Source organism: Mandrillus leucophaeus, unplaced genomic scaffold (assembly GCF_000951045.1).
Source record: "Mandrillus leucophaeus isolate KB7577 unplaced genomic scaffold, Mleu.le_1.0 Scaffold125, whole genome shotgun sequence".
NCBI classification, from domain to species: domain Eukaryota; kingdom Metazoa; phylum Chordata; class Mammalia; order Primates; family Cercopithecidae; genus Mandrillus; species Mandrillus leucophaeus.
This window is the reverse complement of record NW_012100876.1, coordinates 768,667-791,484: the sequence shown is the minus strand read 5'-3', so window position 1 is coordinate 791,484 and position 22,818 is coordinate 768,667. Positions and strand designations below refer to the sequence as shown.

General features: G+C 56.8%; 1 protein-coding gene across 12 annotated transcripts in view; it reads left to right on the top strand.

Annotated features, from left to right (window-relative positions):
- Nucleotides 1-888: 888 nt before the first annotated feature.
- The window catches only part of ADGRG1 (adhesion G protein-coupled receptor G1), a 42,519-nt gene continuing 20,589 nt past the window's right edge, over nt 889-22,818 (top strand). For 2 of the 12 annotated variants that reach the window (XM_011971828.1, XM_011971823.1), the window contains exons 1-2: nt 1,302-1,496; nt 21,638-21,755. The gene's annotated coding sequence lies outside the window, so the exon portion shown is untranslated. Of the gene's footprint in view, nt 1,243-1,301; nt 1,497-8,626; nt 9,288-19,348; nt 19,724-21,633; nt 21,756-22,818 lie in introns of those variants that run through there. The other 10 variants (XM_011971825.1, XM_011971824.1, XM_011971822.1 and 7 more) reach the window with 9 other exon arrangements.

Sequence of the window (22,818 nt, the reverse complement as noted above, 5' to 3'; positions counted from 1 at the left end):
GCTGGTCTCGAACTCCTGATCTCAGGTGATCCGCCTGCCTCAGCCTCCCAAAGTGCTGGGATTATAGGTGTGAGCCACTGCACCCCACTGCCACTGGATATATTTAATACTTCTTTGCTTATTCATTTCTTGTCTCTCTGCCCACAGTTCTGAGGGCAGAGGTTTCTGTGTTCTCTTGGCTGCAGGATCCCCCATGCCTGGCACAGGGCCTGGTGCACAGCAGGCCCTCAACAGACACTCGCGGAAGGCATGGTTCATCCCCTGCCTGTCCGCACTTCCATCCATCCACTGTCTGTGCTTTCTTCCCACACTTCTTCACCCATCAATCACCCAGAATTTCTCAATCCCAGGCCCTGTGCTGGTTCTCGGGTTTGGTGCGCTAGCAGGGCACGCAGATCAGGAAAGAAAGAATTCCCACACTTAGGGGTTGGTCCCAGTCGGGGGGGAGCCTGGGGGACTGTGGGAGAAGCAGTGAGGTGAGGGGAGGTGAGGGAAGGTTCCTAGGGTGCATTTAGGTGCATGCAGCACCTCGCACCAGCTGTGACCCACAGCAGCACCTGATGGAGACTTTGTAGAATAAATTAGCCATTGCCCGGATGGCTTCTAGAAGGGGTGGCGGGGCTCAGACGGTGTTCTCAATGTTGGGGATGTGACGTAGGAATCAGAAAGCATCTGGAGGAGGGGTGCCTGGGTGTGAGAGCTTGAGAAACTTCCTCTGGAGAATTGCCGGACTGAGACAAGGAGTGAAGGGTGGGGCAGGGGCCGGGGAGGCAGGGTTAGGGGTGAGTGGGCCAGGGCTGCCTGGAGGACTCCACTCAGCACCCTCCCAGGACACCTGGAGCAGTGGCCGCTGAGCTCTTTCCAGGAAGAGGCTTCCATCCCTGCCCCTTTTTCTACCTCAGTTCTCCCTTTGTCCGGTGTCCTGCAGGAGCCTGGACACTCAGAGAGCAGAACAAGTAGGACTCCCCATCCCCCTCACTTCCCGCCTCCTGACCCCACCAGCTGCTGGCTGGGGCCTGTTTTTATTACAGGCAGGTGAGTCTGGGCCCAGGATTCCAGGCGGGGCCTGGACTGAGGGAGGAGGCAGGAAGAAACTCACAAAGAGTTGGCAGATTACGGATGGAGGGCAGCATCTCCCAACAGCCTGGGCGGCCGCTGAGACCCTAAAACAACCAAGGACTCCCCTAGGCTCATCCAGCAGCCTCTGCTTCCCAGGAAAGAGGCGCTGAAGTCCATGGAGAGGTGAGGGGTGGGGGGCTCAGCACCTACGGGCCAGGTTGGCCCCTGCAAGGACACCTGAGAACAAGAGAGGGTGGCAGCTGCAATGGCTGTGGGGCAGCCGGAAATGGAGCGAGACAGGCAGGCGGAGCCTCACCTGGGGCTGCCCGCCAGCCCAGACAAGCTCAGACTGGGTGCCTGTGGCCCTGGGAGGAGGTGGAAGGGGAGGAGCAGGCCACACAGGCATAGGCCGGTGAGGGACCTGCCCAGACCTGGAGGTAAGAGATGGGTGCGGGACAGGGGTGGGAAAGATAAGTGGGGTGCCGCTGCCAGCCTGTCCCCTTGACCTTGGCCATCCCTCAGGTCTAGTTCAATGCCCTGAGGGTCCCGATGTGTGTGGCCTGGCCCTTGGCCTGTTCAGGGTACTGGGTGTCTCTCAGTGGAGGCCCTGGCTATTCTGGGGTTACCCCTTGCAGTGCACAGCGTGGCCGGGCATGCTGGCATGGTGGTCATCCTGGCACCGGGAAGCTGGCAGGTGTGAGGTGTGTTCCCAGTGTCCAGAGGAGGACACTGCAGGACGCAGGGCAAGGGTGACGCTGTGGAGCCTGAGTGTGGACAGGAGGCGGGCGGCAGGACCTGAAGCCTCCTGCCTGCTTTCTGCAGCGCCCCGAGCAGCTTCCTGTTGGGATCCCACGGAAACTGGTTTGGGAGCAGGTTGGCCGAGGTTGTTTGACTTTTGACGGGTGAAGAAGGCAGCCTCCCCTGGTGAGCCAAGTGGAAGGAACGGGGTACAGGCCTGGGGGCGTGCCTGGCCAGTGGCCAGCAGAGGGTCCCCCTGCTCCCCCCAGTTCCCTGCACCCAGCAGCACAGCCCTCCCTGCCCTGGCTGCAAGAGGCAGGAGAACTTCAAACGGTCCCTCCCTCCACCGGCTGCTTGTCTCTTCTGGGCCAGGCCCCTCAATGGTGGCTGAGGACTCTTTGGAACAGGGTACTGTTGTGGAAGAAGGGGCCCGGCCCTGCCACTGCCTCCTGTGGGGCCCTGGGCCAGGCTTCCCTTCCCTCCAGGCCTGTTTCCCTGTCTGTTCCATGGAGGAGAGGCAGGGGCACTGGTCTGTAAACCCATAAGCTGCAGCAGTAGGCCCCTCGCCTGGCCTCACGGGCCACACACGCCAGCCACCAGAGGTGGGTGTCTGGAGTTGTGGGTGGGGTGCTGGCACTGTGCCTTCTCTACCAACTTGGCTCCCTGGGGCGTGTGGGCAGCAAATGGGCCCCCCGCATTCCCTCTGTTAATTAAGCAGCACCTGCTAATGAGTGGCTATCATCATTACTCCATTACGCCTTCTGAGCCATCTGTGCCCCAGCACTTAGGGGGAGACCCCAGGGGCTCCTGGCTGCTGGGCAGAGGCACATGCAGAAGGCGGCATTTCTGGGATGTGTTGGGGGACTGGGCGCTCCGTGGGCTTTCCACAAAGTAGTTTCAACTTCTGCTCTTCATTTTACCAAGAGAGAAGTGGTGGCAGTCCTGGTGTCCAGGTGAGGAAACAGTGGCGCCCTGTTTATGATTCTCCCAGTGGGAGGTCTCTTGTAGCCAACACCTTAACACATTCTGTGCTGGGCACTGATGGGGTGTGTGTATGTGTGTAGGGAGTGGGGGTGGAGGTGGGGTGCACAGGGAGATCAAAGCTGACATCCGGGGACACTGTGGCATCGAGTGAGATGATACACAGTCCTCTCGAGATGGACCAAGTCCTGCCATCTTTGCACACTGCCGTGCCGCCTTGTGGGTAGTCACTAAACCTCTCTGGGTCTCATTTGGCTCCCTTGGCACAGGAGCGATGATGCCTCACTGCCTGACCAGAGGCACCTGACCCGGGTCTGGCATCCGAGCAGCTGCTACTCAGACATCACAGGCCAGGGCCAAGGATGCTGCTGATGCAAGAGGCACAATTTTAGAGGCAAGAGCAGCAACTGGGATGGTCTTGAGGTAAGGGGTCTTGCTGGTGACCCCATGCCAAGGCTGGGACCCCTAGTTCAGGAAGGGAGGCTTCTACAGAGGAGTCAGAAGCCTCTCCTGCTGCCCTCTCCACTGGGGGAATTTGGATTTTAAAAGAGAACCCAAGCTGGGCGTGGTGGCCCACCTGTAATCCCAGCTCCTCATGAGGCTGAGGTGGGAGGATCATGTGAGCCCAGGCGTTTGAGGCTGCAGGGAGCTCTGATGGCACCACTGCACTCCAGCCTGGGCGACAGAGCAGGATCCTGTCTCAAAAAAAAAAAAAAAAAAAAAGAGAGTGGGGAGTTCATGCTAAACCAAACATACAGCAGTGGCAGTGACAGTTTCTCCAAGATAGTTCTCCAAGATATCCCCGTTTTACACATGAGAATGCTGAGGCACAGAAAGGTCAAATTTGATGCAAAATCTCACGGTTGGCTATTCGGAGGGCTTTAGGGTGACGCTGGTGGCATCTAGGTGGAGTGATGGGCAGTTTGGAGCCTCCCAACCACTGGCGCTCCTCCAGACAAGGCTGCTTCTAGCTGGGCGCCGGGCAGGGATCCTCCCAGGAGCCACACTCAGAGGAGGGGCTGTGCTTCTGGCTCCAATCCCCTGAGCTGCAGAGGGCACCGTGACATCCAGGGATGTGTAGAGTCTCACCCAAGAACCCAGACTTCTGGACGCCCAGCCGTGCACACTGCAAGAGGGGCCCAGGCTGGCAGGCATATGATTGGGTGAGGAAAGGGCTTGATAGAGGTGGCCCAGCCTTGCTCTGGGCTCAGGGCCTTCTGAAGGCTGGGAGCAGGGGTATGGCCAGAATGACCTATTCTGGATGGATCCAACCTTCCTGCCAAGTGCTCTTGGGAGGTAGGCAAAAGGTCAGACATTCCGTCATGCTTAGGGAGAGGGGGTGGCCATGCTGCCTACCTTCTATCTCGGGCAGCGGGGCACCCAGGCGTGCCTTCCCCGCTGGGGAGGTCAGCAGACGGGGGTGGGCCTTGGAGGCCCAGCCAGCCTGAACCCTAAGGAACTGCATTCTGCAGTGGCCCCTCCCCGGCAGGGCAGGGACAGGGTGACCCTGGGGGAGGGAGAACGTCTGCCTGCATCGGGCTCAAGGCCATTTTTTGTTGGCAGGTGGTCAAGATGCCATTGGAACCAAGAAGCGGGTATGGAGGGAAAAGCAGGACTGAAATAAGGCAGCTCTAACCCTGCGTGACCTGTCAGCCCCTTTCCCTCTCTGAGTCTCAGTCTTCTCCTCTCACAAATGGGGAAATCCTCCTTGACAGAGTTGTGGGGAAAAACGCAAGTCACCTGCCTAGCACAGTATAAGTGTTCAACAGAGGTCCACCTGCTCCAAGTCTGGAACTTTTGGGGGGTGGGGTGCATAGAGGCCAGTGCTGCAGCCAGGTGTGGACACAGGAGCCTGACTGGCATCCGGGCAGTGCCTCCTCCCTGACCACAAGCTCCAGCGCTTTTGAAACCAGATGCAGGTTAAACATGGGCAGGGCACCTGCCCAGGCTCCACTCACCAAGGGAGCCAGCTAGATGGAGTCTGTCCTTGGAACTCCAAATAAGGTATCAGAAAATAGGCTTGGACCTGGGCACGCTCGCCCCTCCTGTGTGCCCAGCCTTTCATTCTATCATCTGAACTGGCACCGACCTCTTGCATCCCAAGGCTAGACCTGAAGCACCATTAGATTTGTCCCATTTTAGGGGTGAGGATGACCTTGCTTCCCCCGCATCTCGGCTAGGCCAGGCTCCCTGCTTTTTCCCCGACTGGGGGATGGGCAGTGGGTGGGGGAGGCAGGCCTAGGGAACCAGACACACAGCTCCCTTTGTGAAGGAGGCTGAGTCACATGTGCAACGCAATCCCTGTCCGGCCCTGGGGCGGGTGTGATGGGAGATGGCGTTATCATGGGACTGTGGGTACCCCCACGCCTGTGTCCCGGAGGCTTTCCCACAGGAGATAGCAGGGAGATGGCTGGGAACACTGGCCGCCAAACACACGGTCTGAGCTCAGGTCCTGACTCTGTTGCCGACTTGCTGCAAAGCTTTGGGAAGGTCCTCTGTCTGAGCCTCAGTTTTCATCTCTGTGAAATGGGAATGATCATCACTGTTTTGTGGAGGAGGTAGTAGATGTGAAAGGGTTCTGCAAACTGCAAATGGTGGAGTGCCGGGCCTTTGGCATTCATGTGGGCTTTATGATGATAATAATGATGTTGGCAAAGATTTATTGAGCACCTACTGTGTGCCAGGCATTGTGCTCAATGATTTACATAGTCACTCCACTTGCAAGGGGAGAAGCCTGGATGTGAACAGCTCTTGTCTAAAAATACCCACCTCTGAGGCTGGGTGCAGTGGCTCATACCTGTAATCCTAGCACTTTGGGAGGCCAAGGTGGGAGGATTGCTTGAGCCCAGGAGTTCAAGACTAGCGTGGGCAACATAGCAAGACCCTGTCTCTCCAAAAAATACAAAAGTTAGCCTGGTGTGGTGGGACATGCCTATAGTCCCAGCTACTTGGGAAGTTGAGGTGGGAGGATCGTTTCAGCCCAGGAGATTAAGGCTGTAGAGAGCTATGATTGCATCACTACATTCCAGCAAGGGCAACAGAGCGAGACCCTGTCTCGAAAACAAACAAAAAACCCACTTCTGAGCTGGCAGTGGTTGCTCATGGCCATTTGCACAGGTAGGGACAGCTTTTCACTGTTTGCTATGCTGGTTCCCACTAAATGCTGCGGCTCTGGCTGGAGGGTTAGAGGTAGAACAAGGGGCTGAAGACCTCCTCCTAACCCTCCCAGCCTCACCATGTCTTCCTACTCCCCCAGGCCTCAGTCACAGCAGACAGTAAGGATGCCCTAACCTCTTATCCCTGTCCTGAGGCCGCCATGTTCTTGGAGATCTCCTACCTCCCTGGCAGCCCCCTCTCTGCCTCCTTTGCAGGCCACTCTGAATAACAGTGTCCTGGCCAATGCATCAGGGTGCCTATTGTCTGCCAGGCCTGGGCTGCAAGATTTACGCATGTGGCCTCATTTAATTGCCCCAATAGGAGGTGCTATTTTGGTTCCCACTTGGCAGGCGAGGAGATAAATGGATGGAGAGAAGCTTGCCCAAGTCATCCAGCTGGCCGGCTGGGAGTAGAGGCCAGCTGGCCTGAACCCAGAGTCTGTGATCAGAGACTCCGGGCTCAGAGAGGGGGCAGCAGTATTGCCCCCTCTCCTCTGTCCCTCAAATGAAGGGCTTCCTGCACCTTCAGCTTTCTGCTCTGTTATAGAAAGGCATGGGTACCTCCCTGTACCTCGATTCTCCTTCTGTAAAGTGCGGATAGACTGTTGTGAAAACCGAAGGAGAAGATGAAGCGCCTAACAGGGGCCAGATTCCTGGTGTCCTGTGTTTGGTTACAACCCACACACCTGGAGGCCCAGCCAGGTCCAAGCTGTGCGATCCTGGCTAAGTTACTTCATGTCTCTGACCATCTCTAACACACAAGTGGTACCCAGCCCACAGGGTTGTGTGGATAAAATGAGAATGATCTGCATAAGCAGAGCGTCTGACACCATAAAACCTCCAGACATAGCAGGTTACTATTAGTCCTGTTAATCAGCACTCATAACAGACAGTGTTGTGTTTGATAATTCATTGAATTTCTCCCCATTTACTCCCAGAGCCCCCCTGGATGCTGAATACCAACTCTGGGTATCACTGTGATGAGAGCCAGGCTTGTCTCCCTAGCCAGGCTCAGAGCTGGGGGCCTGCTTCCTCACCTGCCTGCCCCTAGCTCCTAGGAGGTCTCTGCAAAGCCGGACGGTGAGACAGGCAGGCAGAGCTGGGCAGCCAACTCCTGCCCAGCCAGGCGGCCCCATAGGCCTCTCCTGTGTGGCCAGAGTGGCAGCTGGCTCTGCACTGTCTTCAGCCATCTGCAGAGAGAGTGGTGCCTGCAACTCTCCATCTGTGCTCTTCTGGTTGGTACCCTCTGTGGGGTGTGTGTGTGGTGGTGGAGGAGGGGGACAGCTGCCCTGTGGGCCTGGTCCCTGGGGAACAGCTGAGGCCGCCCCGGTTACCAATTGATCAGGCCCTGAAGGACTGACCTTGGGGAAACTGAGGCAGAGGTGGTGGTATGTCAGGGACTCCGCATCCTCCGCTGGATAACTCACTTGCCCTCCCTTGTTAGTAGGCCCCCCAGTTTAGGCTGGTCCCTGCTGCTTTGGCAATAAGGGAGCTCCCACTGTAGCCCTGGGAGGGAGCAGAGGGTCTGACATGGGCCCAGTGCCCACTGTGCCTCCCTGCCCCAGGCATTGGCCCACAGCCTGGACTGGGGGCTGTGAATGTGGGGAGCACAGTACTATTTTCTAGAAGCTCTCACCTTGTGGCCTCCCTGCACCCCACGGGGTGGCTTTGTGGCCCTTCCTTTCTGCAGCTTGATTTCAGGCGGGTAGGTGAGGAGTGCAGTTCACCTGCGGCAGCCCCGGCTCCTAGGCTGCCTGAGACGTTCCATTCATTCTTCCTCCACGTGGCATTGGGAAGCTTTTCCAGGCCCCCTCGTTTAGAAGGCAGATCTCTGCCGGAGAGAAGGAATCTCAAGTTCCCCAAGCATCCACGTGTCCAGGCCCCAGGCCGAGGCCTGGGGAGCTGGATTGCTGAGTGATTAGGAGCCAGACCTCCTGTGCCCCCGCCATCCCAACTCGGGCACCACCCTGCTGTGTGATCTTGGGCAGGTTCATTCTCATCTCTGAGCTGCATGTCTCTGCCTTAAGTTCCCTCTTCTTCATCACCACATTCACAGGGAGTATTTATTGAGGGCTCGGCAAGTACCGGGCGGCGGCGCTGGTCTGAGCAGCAGGTTTGACTTCCCTCCACTGCCAGGGGCGCTCTGGAGCTGGAATGCAGACGGTGATCAGTGAGTGTAATTACTGTTGTTGTCACCACTCACCCTTCTGACACTGTAAAATCCTCCCAGCATGTCTGACTGAGGAATCATCTATCCTCATTGCTTGGAGGAGGGCAGACGGGAGCCTCTGCAGGGATTGTGAGTTATCCAAAGCCTCTTGACTTGAGAAGGGTGCTGAACCCCAACAGCGGGAGGCGTTGCTGACAGAGGAATGACCAGAAAGGGGATGGGGCATGACCTATTTCCACTCTCTGAGCTTTTGGGGCCATTGGGAATGGCTCTTCACCCAGGCCTCGGTTTCCCCTTTGGCTCAGCAGATGGATTAAAGGAGGCTGTTTCTAGAAGCCCCTGGGGTCTCAGAATCCAAAATGACTTGGGATATTGAAACTGCGGGTGCTTGAGGAGCACTGAGAGGGGAGACGGGTCACCCCCTAGAGGGGACGCGGGTCAGCCGGTCTGTCGTGCGTGGCCTGGCTGGCCTCCTGCCCGGCTGCCTATCACCCGCTCCCTCCTGACTGCCTTCCGCTCTGCCGGTCAGCACTGGCTCCCGTCGGCTGCCAAGGAGGCTGGACTCTCCTTCAGGAAAGGGTAGTTGTCGCCCTGACTTGGGGGGTGGGTGGACAGCATCCAAGGACCCTGTTGCCGTGGCAACCCTGGCCTCTCTGTGGGAACTTTGGGGATACTGGCCCTGGGAAGCCACAGATGGAGGCTGAGGAAGCAGAGTGATCCCCGGCCCCTGCCTGTCCCTGAAGTCTGTCTGCCTGGATGAGGGGTGAGGCTGAGGTGCCCCCTTGCCCGGCGCTGAGTCATGGGCATCCCCCAGGGTCACTGCCTCAGCGCTCTCAGCCCTGCCCCCTCCTGGTCTCCCTCTGAGAAATCCATGACTCACGTATATCGTCCGTCATCCCCAGTCGAGCTCAGGGAGGAGGGAGGAGCCCAGCTGGGGCAGGAGGGGGGTGTCTCCCCACCAAACACACCCGGTCCCTCCCTCTCCGCACTAGCTGCCTGCCCTGCCCTGCCGTAGGAGATGGGCTGGGAGCCTCCCACACTCTCCAGCTCACTCGGCAGGCAGCGGGGACCAGGGCTGGCAGGTTAAGCCTCTGGGGGTGGATCCTGAAAGGTGGTCCAGCCGCCTGGCCCTTCGTGGGACCTTCCACCTGGCAGCAGGTACCCAAACATGGGCTGGACAGCAGGTGGGAAGAGGAATAGTGTGTGAGTGTGAGTGTGGGTGTGTGCATCCATGCACGGGTGGCTGTTGGGCAGTGGGTAGGGGTGGTGGGGAAATGGGGAAATGGGGGGGGGTCTTGGTATCTTGGTGGGATCTAGCCCAGATCAGCATGGCTGTGGGGGGTCTCTAGAGTCGGGGTGGACCCCCAGGGAGATGCCTGGGAAAGGGCTGGGGCCAAGGGGGAGCGGCACGTCCCAGGGCTCCCAGGCATTTCGTAGCAGGGGAAACTCAGAGTGGTGTAGTCACTGGGCCCAGCAAGCTGGGGTCTGCTGTCTGGGCTGTGAGATCAGTGCTCCCACCACACAGGTGGGAGAACCGAGGATCTGGGAGGGCAGGTGGCTTGCCCAGGGTCACCTAGCACATCCAGGGATAGAAAGCCGGGGGCCGGGCTCAGGGAGGAGGGGGCACTTGAGGGGACTCCTGAGGGCAGCTTTCCTGCAGCTGCCCCTGGGGCTGGGGCTGGGTCCGGGGTCCCCACTAAGCTAGGGACAGCTGTGCTCTTCATCACCAAGGCCAGCTTTGGGAGGAGGTGGCCCCGTAGGGTCTCTGAACATGGGGCACCTGGGTGAGAGTCCTGGAACTGGTAACACGCAGACGGGAAGCGCAGGCTGCAGGCTGAACACCCTGTCGGTTGCCACCAGACCTCAGGGCTGTGGCTGCCTGGGACTGATAGGACTTCCCACCCTGGTCCCCGCGGGGGCTGGGGGTGTGTAGGAAACTGATGGTTCCTGTCCTCCCCCTTTCCCAACTCACCTCCGCTGTGTGGTAGAGTTGGGGGGTCTCCCAGCGCCCCACCGGGAGGGGCTTGGTGCTCATTTTACTGAGTGGGGAGGAGGGGATGGGCCAAGGCAGGGCCGTCCCACTCCCCACCAATGTGGAGCAGCTGTGGCCTGGAGTCCACGGGCTGGGTAGAAATAGCCTTTGTGGCTCCTTCAGCGGACCAAGGAAGTTATTTATAGAAGCATTTATTGAGCGCTTACTGTGCGCTCTGTACTCTGTTGGGGACATGGCCATGAGCAAGGCGAATAAGGTATCTCAGAGCTCGTGAGTGGCCCAGACCCCAGAGCCAAGACCCCTGCCCCTCCCATAGGGTAACCCCAGGCAGCCCGTTGGCTCCTTGGGGTCAGAGGCTGTGTGAGAAGGAGCATATCGGGGCCAGACCTGACCCCTTCTTTGCGGCAGGGACCTGAGATATGGAGCCACCTTGGTCACGGCATCACTGTGGCCTCCTTGCCCTTCCTCTCCTCTGGTCTCAGGAGCTCAGCTGTTAAATGGGTATGTAGGGGTGATCACAGCTGCCCTGGCCCCCGGCTCTGAGAGTGCTGGGTGATGGAGAACACAGCTCCAGGTGTGATCTGTGACGGACAGGCTGTGTCCCCACCTGGGCCACTGGGCAAGGGCCAGTCAGCCTGGCATGACACTTCCTTTTGTCAGGGACACAAATAAACAAAACGTTAGGAGGTGAAATGGAGGCATGAGATAAGCTCGCTAACCGGAGGCCCAGAGAAGGGGAAGAGGACCAGGGAGGCTCTGCGGAAGGCACTTAGGCTGGGCTTGGGAGAAGGTGGGAGGGGAAGGAGCTGATATCTGTATGAGCACTGTAGGGGGAGTCCTAGTGGAGGAAACTAAGTAGGAAAACATTTGGGGAATGATACAAGCTGAGGACCATGGGAAGGGTGTTACCGGACCCCTGGCATGGGTCATTTCATGGGACTTGATGAGCCAGGCCAGCAGGTCCCAATCTGCTCTGTGGGGGGAAGAGAGGCAGGAGGACTCACCAGGTGGGTGCTGTGTGGGGCTGGGGGCCCAGGCTACAAACCCAGCAGGACGGGGAGGGGCAGGATGGGTGTGCAGTGTGAGGTTGGCCAGGCAGTCCCAGTCTCTGGCTGCTGGGTCAAGGCTGAAGCTTGGGGGCAGCTTCACGTATGAGGGAGATGAGGTGGAGGTGGCGCCCAGTCGAGGGGAAGGGCAGGAGAGAGGTGGCAGAGCTGCAGCAGGGTTGGTGTAGGGGGTGGCCTCCTGGCAAGGCCCAGCATGACAAAGGCAGGTGCGGGCAGTGGGCAGAACAGCCGTGGAGGTGCCACGGCGGACTGTGCTCCAGCCGGACTGGGATGCGGGTTCCGCCATCCTGTGCAGAAGCTGTGTACAGGTGGGGCCTGGGGGCTGTGCTGTCTCAGGGATGCGGGATGGGTTTCCATGTGGTAGGGCTCCGAGGGAGGCCACGGAGGAGGCCGTGGAGAAGTTGGGTGGAAGTCAGGAGGAGAGGGAAGCGTGACAACAGAGCCCCAAACTCCAGCATCACCTCCTCCTCCCAGACCCGAGCCTGAGCAGCGCTCAGCCCCCATCCCCATGCTGGGGGTGGCCCTGTGGACCCCGCCTTCTGACTCACAGCAGATGGGGGCATCATGTGAGCAAACCCAGCAGTCGGGGGTGATCAGACGCAGCAACCAGGCAGATGGCAAGTGGGGGGCGGGGCGGGCTGGCACAAAGGGGTCTCTCAGACCGGGTGGGGCGGGGCCCTGGCACGGCCTCAGCCTCCCAGGCCTACTTTCTCCTGAGCCGTCACTCGGCTGAGACCCTGCCCCTCCTCCTGTCTCTGGTGCTCCATCTGGGGCACCTTGAAGCCCCCAGGGGAGCCCTGTAGATTCTGGGCTTAGGCCTGGACTGCTGGGTAGAGGGGCCAAGGGTTGGGGAGGAGGAAGGGACACACATTTTCTGACCACTGCGTAGAGAGGTCAGCTAAGCCCCAAACTCTCCCTGATTCCCTGATGGCTGAGCCTGGACGGGAGCAATCCTGGACCTTCCCCGACATCAGATTCTACCAGGCCTTGGGCTCAGTGCCTTGCACACGACACCCACTTTTCAGATGAGGACACTGAGGCAAGGGAGGCTTACCCAGTGAGCAAACCCACATCTTTGGTGATCCAGAATGTGGGCTCTTGTATCTTGGTGGAGAGGAGGCTCCTCAGCCAGCCGGGCACATGTCTTGAACCCCGCCCCTGCCACTGCCAAATCCGCACACCTGTAGGGACACCCTTACAGACAGCAGGGTGGCTTGCCCAGGGAGAATCTCGGCTTTGTTTCTGGTTGTGTGAACGTGGGCCTGTGCCTCAGTTTCCTCATCTGTAAACTGTGGATTACAATCACATCTACTTCCGAGGCTGTTACGAGCATGAAGAGAGTTGATATAGGACAGCATATGGGACAGTGCATTTCCCATACGTGGGAACGTTAAGCCTTTTTTATTACCTCTCCCATTCAACAGATGGGTGTACTGAGGCCCAGAGATAAGCTGTAATAACTGCGAGCACTTCTCCCTGCCCCCGCTACTACTGGGAGAGCTGTGGCCACCTGGACACCAGTGGCGCTCACTCACCCACCTCTAGCCTGACTCGTGCTTTGGTGAGGAGGCCAGTGTGGTGGACGTCGGGCTCCCAAGCTGGCGCCCGCACAGGCTCAGGCAGTTTGTGGTATGCTTGGCAGTTCCAGGCAGAGATAAAAGCTCAGCCCTGGAGGAGCTGGCATGCTTCCGGGCACCAGTGGACAGGCCTCTCTGCATTAGTGGGAGATGGCCTGGCGGTGGGGAGACGGCCTCACTGTCCAAGAGCCAGCCCAATCCTGGTGGCCTGAAAAGTTCTGCGGTGAATGGCTCTGGTTTGGCTTCCCAGACTCAGAGCCACTTACACCAACTCCAAAACAAGAAACAGTGAGATGGAGAGCCGCCTCTGCCACCTCCCAGGCCCTCTCCCCTCCCGTTCCCAGGTCTCTGTCCTCCCCCTAGTACCCCAGCCTGGCTGCTGAAGGCCCACGGAGGAAAACTGACTTTTGAGAGGAGCTGTGGAGGCTTGCATTCCACTGTCAAAGATGACAGCTTCTCTGGACCCGTTTCCCTGCCTGTAAATGGAGATAACAATATACCCCTTTGCAGGGTTGCTGTGGAATTTGGGGCAACAAATGGCTGCAAAGTATGTACCTAGCACCGTGCATGACTTCAAGAGGTCCTCCCTAAACCTCAGCTCCAGGTTTAATCTTCCAGGTCATGGGGTCGTTGAGTTAGGCTCAAATCTTTGAAAAATGATTTAGAGTAAGCGGCTGAATTTCTCAAAACTTCATTACCTGGGCTGTGAAAGTCTCTGATATCTAAATGCGGCCCTGTGGAGATGAACCGAGACAGCCACATGTTGTAGGGGCTCATGAGATGTAGACCCTGTCCCCAGCTGGCCCAGAACTTTGCTTTTCCATCCCCCCGCCAGGCTGCCCCCTAGGAGAGGCAGCACGAGGTGGGCTGTTAGGGGTGTGGGCCCTGGGGCTGCCTGATTCTGTCCCAGCTTCACTGGCTGTGTGACCTGGGACAGGTATATTAACTTCTCTGTGCCTCATCTTCCTAACTGTAAACATGAGGATGGTAATGGCACCTTGAGAGGGTTAAGTGAGCCTCTAGATGTTAAGTGCTGAGTGCAGGGCCGGGCACACCTCAAGTGCTGTTGTCATTGCTCCTTCTGGGCCATGACCAAGCCTTGTTCTTAGACGGCAATGGAGACTTTGTCGGGAACAATGACGCCATCCTCCCAAGATGTTACTGGGAAAACCACCAATCCTGTGACAGCTTCCCCTTTGGACCTGCCCATTACTAGGGTCTTGATCTGCTGCCCCGAGGCATTGTCCAGTCTGGGGCTCCTTCATGTTCCTCAAGACCTGAGACCTGACCCAGGGTTTGGAGTGAGTTGATATGACCCTGGGCCGGGGAGCTGGGCTGCAGCCATTACCCACAGAACCGCTGACCTTTCAGCGGACCAGAGGCCATGACACTAGCCCTGGAGAGGAGGCCTGGGTTCTAGTCGAGCTGGTTCCCTGGGACAGAACAGCACTGTGGTCACTTCTCTGCTGGGTGAATTCCTGTGGCCCCTGGGAGCTAGGCTGAGCAGCTGACCCCTTCTGGGTCCTTGGCAGAATCTGGGCCTCAGGGTGTGGCTCTGTGGCTGGCACCTTGGGTCTCAGATCCTGTGGCAGGGGGTCAGACAACTGCCCAGACCCACCTGCTTTGATGGTGACAGATGCTAGGGGTGAGCCCCAGGGGCTGGCGGGGCCCCTGAGTCATGCTGTGCCCTCTGCCCACTGCTCCTCTGCTGTGTCACCATCTGGGCACGGGCCAAACAGTTCAGGGGCGACTCACAGCCCAAACCTCCACCCCTGGGGCATACACTTCACTGCCTACAAAGACCCTCATTCAATCTTGAGTGCTGCTGGCCCTCTAAGACTTGAAACTTTATCCACATTTCACAGATGAGGAATCAGGCCCAAGAGCTCGGAGCAGTCAGTGGTAGCAGGGCCCGAACCCAGTCTCCGGCCTGTTAGCCTAGACTTTTCCCCAGAGTGCCACAGATGGCCATTCCCATGGTAGGTAGTGAGTTCCCCATCTTTGTAGGTGTGCAAGTGTGGCAGGGGAGTTGCAGAGGCAACTTGGGTATTGCATGGGGCTTCTCTTCATGGCACCTTCCAGCCCTGAGCTTTCCCAGCCTTGGGGGAGATGGGCACCCGATTCTCACGTTCCCCCAAGTCGTTATGTCCCTAAGCAGCACATGGGTCATTCTAGCTGTATCAGGCCGTGCTTGTGGGCAGGTGGTGCCTTTATCTGGAAACCCTCTTCATACCCTGGCCAACTGGCAAGGTTCTTCCAAGGAACCTCCACCATGAAAGCCATGAATGCATCTTCAGAGACTCCTGTCCATGTGTAAATAGCTCAGTGGGCTGGATGGGAGGGAGCAGAGGGGCAGAGGCATCCAGCCGAAGAGGACTGGAGTGAGCTGTGAGAGGCTGATGGAGGTCAGGAGGGGCAGGACACCTACCTGGGGAATCTTCAGGGCCCCTTGCTCTCCCTTATCCAATAGGCTTGAACCTGAATAGGGGCCTTCCTGACTTCATGGCACTCCCCCTGCCCCCTACCTGCCTAGAGGACAGTGGGCAAGGCTGGAAGAAACCCTCATGTACAGTTTCCTCAAAGCTGTACTTATCCTACACCATGGCCGTGCTGGCCACACCCTCTGGGGGGCTATGCCACCTGTGCGCACACCTAGGGGACCAGATGCACACAGTCTGTCCTCCAGTTCCTCTCCTGCCTGTGTCCTGGCACCTTAACTGGAGGTGGTGGGAGCTGGGACCAGTGCAGCACCCTCACCAGCCATGGTGGGGGAGGACAGCCAGTGCCTCTTCATGGAGACCCTGCAGCAGGTGGCGGCATGCCCCAGGGTCCTGTCTCTGTCCCTCTACCTGGGTTTGGGAAACTGGAGTTCGAAGCTTTAGTGACTGCGATCTAGGAAGGACAGTAGTGTTTGCAAACCACATGAGCAAAGGAGAGAGCAAGGTCCGGCCCCGCCCCTGTTCCTGGGCCCTGAGGCTTTGGGCCCTGTGGCTCAGTACCTCTGAGCCTCCTTTTCCCTCTCTATAGAGTAGCTGCTGCTGACTCTCCGTGTTGATGCCAGGACAACAGAGGCAGCCCAGGGAAAGGAGTACACCATGGTCCTTTGGATCCAGTTTTACCAGCTCTGTGTCCCTGGGCGAGCTCCGTGTCCCTGTGTCCCTGCTATAAAATGGGAATGATAGTACCTCCTCACAGAGTGGCCCTGGAAGCATGTGAGGCCAAGTGCATATCCTACGGCTTGTACTCATGCATGGCTCCCTTCTCTGCCCCAGCTGCCTCATGAATCTCTGCAGACTAGTCCTTGGGATACACCCCACCCCCAGCTTGCTAGACTGCAGGACCCCATGGCCATAAGCACGTGCCCTTTCTCCTCCTTGCTTTACCTGGGAGAACCCATGGGGAGCACAGGTAGGAGCTTGGTGTCTGCAGCAATGGGAACGTGCCCCACTTTCATTGGCAAATCTGCTACCTGGGCTCCCCTTAGACCCGAACCACAGGAGTGGGTCTTTGAGGGTCTTGGGGGTGGTAATTTTGCTTTAATGTAGAGAGAAAATCCAAGGTTCAGTGCTCACAGATTCAGATGGAATCTCAGACATCTTCTAATGCAGCACTCATTCAAACTGTCTGTGGCCCTAGCGGCATAGGAAAGGCATGGGCTCCCAGGCTTCCATGCCGCAGGACTTCTCAGAGCCTTTACCAGGAAAGCAAAGGAGAGTTTGCCTTGTGTATCAGATCCTATCAGGCTATGCACAGTCTTGGGAACCCTTCTCTGGCCAAGCACCCAGCGAGGTGTGTGTGCTCCTGATCCTGTTAGAGGCAGGGGAGTGGAGATGGCTCAGTGCTCGAACCCTCTCCATCCGCTATCCCCTACCCCTCACATAGCCTGAGTGTCACTTCTGGGTTGGATCTTCTAGATCTTCTATGGTATCTATCAAGAATGGCTCCTTTTAGGAAGAGGTGTGGAGCCTGCCTGCCCTGGGTTAGAGTTCCAGCTCTGTCTCAGTCTTCATTTACTCATCTAGCAGTCACTGGGATCATCTGTGGACAAGGCACTGTGCTAGGTACTGGAGATGCAGGTGGTGAGCAAGACAGGCGAGACAGCAAAGCTGAGCGAGGGATAACATGTAAGCAAATTGCAGAGTCTTGTCAGTGTTGGGTGCCGTAAGGGTAATAAATCACAGTAATACATCACATGGAAGCAAGTGATGGATGCGGAAGATAATTTTAATTGGGTAGTCATGGAAGGCTTCTCACAGGAGGGGACATTTGAGTTGAGGCCTGAGAAGGAGGCAGTCAGGGAAAGGGTCCTGGAAAGGGTGTGCTATGTTGAAGGAAAAGTGCGTGCAAAGACACTGAGGTGTGTCTGAGGATGGAAGTCTAGAGCGGCTGGAGTTGGTGACTGCAAGGAAGGGATGGGGTGGCATAAGGTTGGGGGACGGGAGTAGGCTTGTGGTCACTGGCTTGTGATTTCAGCAGTCCTGCTGCTCCCTGAGCCTCAGTTCTCTGACTTACAGAATGAGCTTCATCATTTCGGTCCCCGCCCCCACCCTGGTGGGGAATGTTGTAGGTGTGAAGTAAGACAGTGCTTTGGTTTTTGGCTCTGGACAGCGATGAGCTATTGCAGTTATTTTTATTATTACCATGAGTGGGATGTTTAGGGACTATGGGTGGGGCTGGGGAAGCTGTGCCTCTGTTTCTCTGGGTTGCTGTTGTAAGTGAGTACTAAGTGTATGTAAAAGCCGTGGCGTGCCTCGTCTGTACCTCCCCCCAGGTCCCCTGAACCACAGCCCCCTGCCAGCTCCCTTTAAGCTCAGGATCCTTTGATGCAACAGAGGCCGCCTTCTCCGGCCAGCAAGCCCTGTGAGCCTTTCCGGGAGAAGGTTTCACCAGAGAACAGCAAGTCCTTTCTTTGCTTTCTTTTCCTCTTCCTCCGGGGGCCAAAAATAGGGCCTGAATGGGACCCAGCTCTGGGCCTGTAGTGAGACAATAGCAGCCTCCTGACTGAAGCTGCCTCCTGGCTCTGCTCCACGGAGGGGCGGGGGAGGAGGGGAGTTGCAGAGACGCCATCCCCTCAGCCCCAAGCCCCTGCTGCCTTTCCCATGGCGTCTGCCAGAAATCACCCCCAAAGCCCCTTCCTCTGTTGGACGTTCCCCTCGGAACGTGATGGCCAGTGGGGTTCCCTGCTTGTGTTCTCAGAAAGTGCTTGTAGCTGGTTGACTGAGACCCCAGGACCTTTTGCACCCCTGAGCAATCCCACCCTATCTGCTGGCCTGTTGCTGGTCTGGAACCGAAAACCTCGGTGGGGGTTCTAACTCCTGGTTCTCTTCTGTGCCCTGTCCGGGGAATACCACAGTTTTTATGCCTTTTCCCCTTTGATTCAGTGGGTATGAGAAACTTAGAGATCAAAGGAATGTGCCCTCTTGGAAGAGAGTGAGCTCCCTGTCACTGGAGATGTTCAAATAAAGTTGGCCGAGCGTGGAACGTGGGGGAGAGTTAGGGATTAGTCAAGCGCCAGATGGACAACTGGTCTTGATATCTTCATGTCCCAGAGAAGATCTCCGTTTAAATTCCATACCCCTCCCTTACCAGCTAGGAGGCTCACGGCAAGTCACATCCCCGAGCCTCTGTTTCCCCATCTGTAAGGTGGGTCCCATAGGGCTAACCTTGTAGAGTGGTAGAAATGGATCTCCAAAATGCCCTATGTAGTTCCTGGCACACAAGAGGAGTTGCAGAAGCTCTGCCTCTATTTTCCTCCGTCCCCAGACTGGAAAAAGAGAATCTGAGCGCTTAGCCCCCTGGGAGCTCTAGAAGGAAGCCAGGAGGAACCTCCAGGCCTAGGACTAACTCAGAAGGGAGATTCTTGGTAGGCTGTGGCAATCTGAGAAGGCTTCCTGGAGGAGGTGGACCCTAAGGAGTTTTCAGAGAAATATGATGCACACATTGTGCTCACAAAAGCCAATGGTAGGATTAGAGGGTGTTCTGCTTGTTTTGAGGCCAGGGCCACAGTCTGGCAGCTTCTAGAAACAAATCCAGCTATTGTTAGGCATAATTTGGTTACTGGGTGGCCTGCACTGGGTTCTAAAAAAGATTTGGTTTCGGGCTGGGTGCAGTGGCTCACACCTGTAATCCCAGCACTTTGGGAGGCCAAGGCGAACATATCATGAGGTCAGGAGTTCGAGACCAGCCTGGCCAACATAGTGAAACCCCATCTCTACTAAAAATACAAAAATTAGCCAGGCATGGTGGTGGTTGCCTATAGTCCCAGCTACTCGGGAGGCTGAGTCAGGAGAATTGCTTGAAACTGGAAGGCGGAGGTTGCAGTGAGCTGAGATTGCGCCACTGCACTCCAGCCTGGGCGAAAGAGCAAAACTCCATCTGAAAAAAAAAAAAAAAGATTTGGTGTTAAAGTCAATGTTGACAAACTTGCAGATTTCATGTAAAAACCTGGGGCTCTGCCTCTCTGGAGAAATTGGAAGCTCTGGCTCTTTGTGGTCCCTTCAAGACAGGCAGGTGTCCCTCAGGCTCAGGCTCTCTATAAATCGCTGTCCTAACCCCTGCCCTCCCTCCTGCCAGCTCCCTGTCTGGCCTGGGCAGCGTCTGAGTTGAGGACTTGGGCACAGGGCAAGTTACGGGGCCACGTTGCTTTGCTGAGTCTGAGCCAGGCTGTGACGTAGTCCCTGCAGCTGCCAACGGTTGCCAGGGCAACGGTTGCCAGGGGCTGCTGTCACCTGCGCCCCTTCTCCCGCGCTGGCGGCTGGGGCTTCTCAGCCTCTCTTCCCTGGCTGTCCCCTTTGTTTGAAGCTCCAGTGAGGGAGCAGTGGCTGGGGTGGCACAGCTTCAAAGTCTCCGTCCTCTTGAAAAGAGGTGGTGGGGGGGAGATTGACACCAGCCCCGCAGGCTACTGCCTGCAAACAAGAACCCCTCGTCTGCCATGCACATTCTTAATGTATCTATAGTCCGCTTGACGCCACAAAGGAGTCCAGGTACGATTCTCCCGCCTCCTCTCCTCCCCATCCCTCTCACTCCTGCTCCCTCTCCCTGCTCCCCGCTTCTCCCCTGTCTTCCTCCTTCACTCTCCTTCCCCTCCAGCTCCCCTCTTTCCTCCCATCCCTTCCCCTTTATCTTTTTCCTCTCCCCTGCATCCCCCTTCTACCCAACATTGATGGTGTAGCCAGTGGGTGGGGTGGCACTAGGGACCCTGGGGGGGGTCAGATGGTACTCCAAGGGACTTGGGCAGTTAAAGACAGCAGCTTCAACTAAAAGGAAGTGGTTGGGGGTGAGAGTTCTGCACCCCTTCCTGCAGCCCAACCCTTGCTGAAGATTCTTTTGGGTCCCTGGGCTGTACCCCAGGGGTCAGAAATAAGCCTCCGACAAGTCCAGGGCGTGAGGGGCTGGAAGTGCAGGAAACAGCCGCCAGTGGGGCTGGGATCCAAGGTCACCTGGGTGAGTTCCGATGGGCCCCCCGATTTGGGCCCTTGGGAGGATGGCGTCCAGCTGAACCCATGGAAACACATTGTGGGAAGCTTTCTTTACTGTCACTTTTCAAGAGATACGCTTTCTAAGAGTCAGGTAAGTTCAGGGGGGAAATAGGCTTCGAGATGAACAGCGTGTGTCCTGGAGCTGGCCCTGGTTCACATTCAACCTTCATTACTCACTTAGCTGTGTGACTTCAGACAGATAACTTGACCTCCCTGGGCCTCGCTGGCCTTTTTTTTGAGTGGGTGTGATGGTACTTGTCTCAAGGGTTTTGAGGAGGCTTAAATGCGTGAACATGTGTAAAAAGCTCACAATCCTGTTTTGCATTTTCAAAGAGCTTAATGAACACGGTTGTGTCACTGGAGGTGGTGAGCACCCCGCCTGTGGAGTGTACAGTGCCTGATGCTCAGTGATGCTGTGCTGTGTGCTCAGGAGCTGGGATGGAACTCAGTGCTTCTAATTCCCTTCCCTGGACGGGGCCCAGGCGCAGCCAGGCTCGGGCCCCCAGCCTTGGTGGGGGAGAACTTTGTCCTACTCAGCCTACTTAATAGGGGAGGGTGCTCTCAGCCCCTCAGCCAGCAATCCAGGACCTCGAGGAGGGGGAGGAGAAAAGAAAGGGAGGGTTGGTGGCCAGCGTTGGGAATGCTAAGTGTCCTGTGCTCCAAAGATGGGAGTTTTGCCAGACCTGGGGTAGCTGAACTGCTAAACAAGGAGGGAGGTGACTGAGGCTGACCTTGAGGGCCTGGCCTTGGGCAACGTGGGAACACAGATGGGGAAGGGGAACCTCAGCCAGACAGTTGAGGTCTGGCTGTGGTTTGAGAGGGAAGACAGTCTGGACAGGCCAGGGGAGATGGCTCAGCATCCTCTTTGTCCCTTGCTGCCAGCTCGGAGGTAAGCTCTGTTCTTACCTGTAGACATCCTGAAGCCTGCGGGAGCCTGGAGGGCGCTGACTCCAGAGAAGGCACGCAGGGGACAGGCATCAGTGTCGCCCACTTGACAGGGGAGAAAATAAGGCCCAGAGAAGGGACAGGCTGACCCCAAGCTTCCAGTTGCCTGCAGAGCTTGTCTGAACCTTATGCCCCTAACTCCTGCCACCCCTGCTCTAGGCATGTACATTCCCTGGGCAGGTACTGACGGGCGTATGCCCTGGCGCCCAGGAGGCTGGCCTCAGCTGCTTCTTGGAGACGGCCAGGTGGAGACTTGGCCATGAGCCTATGCCTGGCTGCAGACCACCCCAGGAACATAAGCTAAACAGGTCTGCACCGGAGTGCTCGGACTGCTGGCTCTTTGGCTCTTTGAGATCCCTTCAAGACAGGCTGGTGTCCCCAGTGCCTTCCTAATCCCTGTTTTTCCTTTAGGTTCTAAGTCTCTTCAATCAATTCTAAAAGTTTTTTTTGTTTTGTTTTTTTTTTTTGAGACAGGGTCTTGCTCTGTCGCCCAGGCTGGAGTGCAGTGGTGTGATCTCAGCTCACTGTAACCTCCACCTCCCGGGTTCAAGTGATTCTCATGCCTCAGCCTCCCGAGTAGCTGGGATTACAGGCATGTGCCACCATGCCCAGTAATGTTTGTTTGTTTGTTTGTTTGTTTAGAGATAGGGTTTCACTGTTTTGGCCAGACTGGTCTCAAATTCCTGACTTCAAGTGATCTGCCCACCTTGGCTTCCCAAAGTGCTGGGATTACAGGCATGAGTCACCGTGCCTGGCCTCCAAAATTCTTCTTCTTTTTTTTTTTTTTTTTTTTATTAATTTGTATTTAGAGACAAGATCTCACTCTGTCACACAGGCTTGAGTACTGTGGCACGATCATAGCTCACTGCAGCCTCAAACTCCTGGGCTCAAGCAATCCTCCTGCCTCAGCCTCCCAAGTGGCTGGTACTACAGGCACGTACCACCACCCCTGGATTGAATTCTGAAATTCTAAGAGGCTTGGATTCTCATCTCCTAAAACTCTTGCATCCTCATATTCTTTCTCTCTCTTTTCCAACATCCTGAGTGTCTCAGCTGCTTGAGATGAAGTCGCAGGCCCAGCTGGCCATGGCCAACTTTAATGGAATGGCGTACCTGGGGACAGCCCTGGCAGTGCCCTTTTCCCCACAAGCTGGTGCTGCCAGCCGAAGGGAGGTGGGATAGGCCCGAATATACCCCAGGCTCACCGGGGACCTCTTTCCTGGAAGTGTCAGGGATGATGATGAGTGGCCCTGGGGAGTGCCTAAGTATCTCCTCTAGCTCATCTCATGCTAGCTAATGACCTTTGGGACAGCTCAAAGGGGAAGAGGGGGGAGGGGGCTGGAGGTGCTGGCAGGCTTCTGTGTGGCGACAAGATTTCTGAGAGCTTTTCTCCGTGCTGATAACAGGGGTCCATGCACAAAAGGCTCTACCTTCATGTTGGGCTGGGAAACTCCCAACCAAGCTTTATGGGTTTCTTTCCTGCAGGACTTATCAGGGCCTTTGATATGCTAATAATATACAAGAGAAAGTATGACCCCCAACCCTTTCTCTAATATGGGGACTAGTGCTCCCTGAAAGTGCTTTGGCAAGTTACCTCATGGTAAAGATGGGGAGACTGAGTCCCAGAGAAGAGAAAGAACTCAAAAGACCACAGA